The following is a 2,646-nucleotide window of genomic DNA, read 5'->3' as shown; positions in this document are numbered from 1 at the left end:
AGCCACTTATATCCACTACTGTCTCCATTTCATCAAGCCAAGTCATACAATCCACTGCCCCCTTCTCCCCAGTGAAATCCCGGGGCTTACAGGACACAAAGTATTTATACGTGCAGCCCTTGGCACGTGGGGCATCATAAAGCACAATCTTTTTGGAATGGTTATCATTTTCATTCGAAGAGTGTCTATCATCATCCTTCTTAGATTCCTCCTTTTTAGACTTGGGTTGGACAGAAGGTGGCTTGCTGTGAGCCTCAGAATGAGTCTTAGGCTTACTATGTGGTGTAGACAGGGTTCTACTGTGGTTGTACTCACTGTACTGTCTTTCTAAAGCCTTAGTAACCGCATCATCTACCAGTGCTTTCAACTCCGCACCAGTTAACTGTATCTTTGCATTATCGTGGTTCTCCACCGGACGACTATTCACTTCATCCGACCCCGCCATGTAGCTTCAATTGCTACATATAAACAATAATGGGCAAGGTTTTATTTAATAGCTAATACAGTATTTTATGTATTTTATTAACCATGGTTTTAAATAGCCATTGTAGGTTAAATTATTAATTAAACATAATTTCAGGGTCTGCATTATAACCCTATATTATAGTTAAGAATTAACATATAACTTAGTCACAAGGACAGTGTTAGCTTATAACCCGGATTCTTACAGAATCAAGGCATTAGGGTTTGAATCACAGTTCATTTCCCTATTCTAGACAGTGAGTTGCAGACTCTAACTGTCTCTTAGTCCCTAGGACATTAATTATTACCTGTAGGCACTTCATTCCCAAGGAATGGACATTTACTTACAGGGACTTTCAAATTAACCCAATTTTCAATGATGGCCTGTGTGACTTTTATTGTGTCACAATTTGCCCACTATGTTAACATATTTACAGATGTTAACAGAATTTGGAATCTTCTAGACAGGTTCTACCATCTTGGCCATGTCTGTAACTACACGTGGCTAGGTCTTACCCCTTAGATTCTCTTTATAACGCAGATCAATCCTAAGTTGAGACGTTAATTATGGACCTGAATCTAACTATGGAGATACCATCTTGGCCTTGTCTTAAAATGACATGTGGCTAGGTCTTGTCCCTTTTTAGATTTTGCCATTTTACACAAATGGTAGGTCTTCTTTATTTTTAGGAAATGTTATTTTCATTTTATTTTAAGTTTATTCATATACTTATTTATAACAACAATCATGAAAATTTAAATGCAACATTTCACTAAATCAAGATTTAACAGTACATCATTTGCCCAAAACGGGACTTCTACAACAACATGCCCACGCAGGGGCTAAATACAACAAATAAAACAACAAACAAACCCACGCAGGGGTCAACTGAAAGACATGCCCACGCAGGGGCAGAATACTAAAAGACAAGCTCACGCAGGAGCTGAATACAGAAACATAAAGTCCACGCAGGGACTGATTACAACTAAGCAAACAAACATCAAAGGTCCTTAATGACCCCTCCTTTTAGACTTCCCCTTTAGCAAGTCTGACAGGACCTTGAAGAAGCCTTGCCGCTCTCTGCGGTCTTCTCGAACTTCCTGTTCGACTTGATGCAACCTCTCAAGAACCTCCTGCTGATGTTCCGGCGGAATCAGCTGTGGCTGTGGCGGCTGGTACATAGGTTGAGGAGGTGGTGGATGCTGGTACCCATAAGTCGGGTAGCCCGTGGTCCATGGTCCTCCGTATGGTCCTTCAGGATGAAGAGCGTTGTAGTCCCGAGCTACCTGATATGGATCGACCTCCGCATAGCCGAAGTTGTAATGAGTATGCGCTGGCTGCTCAAAGGGGTTATACGCTGCCGAACCAGCGTATGCAAGGATTGGGTTGTCAAAACCCAACGGAGGTGCCATAAGCACTGAGTTGATTTCTGGAATGGGGCTTGATGGACCCCCCAATTGTGGTTCTTCCTCTTCCTCCTGAAGTGGCGTATAATGGCTGCCACTTGATGGTTGGGATGTGCTGATGCGGACACCCCCTCGCACGGACATCTGTGCGTTCGATCTCCTCCGCCTCGGTGGCTCCGGAGGCGGCTGCTGTTCCACTGGTGGTGGTGGTGGCGGAGTAACTGCCACGAAACGAGAATCCTGAGAAGGATCCTGTTGCTGTTGCTGCTGCTGCTCCTCGTAGCTGTCTGGACCGCGATAAGGCGATCCATGAAAAGATGATCCGTCAGAGATCTCTATCGGGTGGTTGGGCGTCCCTGTAGCAGGCTCCATAGGGTCAGTATCCTCGTCCATATCGTTTTCCCCAGAGAAGTGGTCTTCCGGTCCAAGTGGGTTAAAACCCACGGGTTCTGGAAAAATGTTGGCCGGGTTGAACCGGCTCTGAAAGGTTGTGGTTGGGTCACCAAAGGAGTGGTAAGAGTTGGATCTCTGCAGAGGTATGAAAGAGGGTGGTTGCTCGTTGGGCTCATTTTCTGACTGGGGCCCAAATGAATGCTGGTAAGAAGGTGAAGAGCTGAGGGAAACTGATCGTCTCCCGGGTTCAACATAGAGCCTCCACGGCTCTTGTGGACTAGTGCTCATGGTGATGGACGGGGTACGCCGGTGTGAAGGCCCGGCTTCGTGGTCATGACCCGTGACAGGGGCCTTGCCTCGTCCGCGAAGAAACCTTGGTGGCAT

This window comes from Helianthus annuus, chromosome 12, assembly GCF_002127325.2.
Source record: "Helianthus annuus cultivar XRQ/B chromosome 12, HanXRQr2.0-SUNRISE, whole genome shotgun sequence".
In the NCBI taxonomy this organism is placed as follows: domain Eukaryota; kingdom Viridiplantae; phylum Streptophyta; class Magnoliopsida; order Asterales; family Asteraceae; genus Helianthus; species Helianthus annuus.
Note: the sequence above shows the minus strand (reverse complement) of the source record.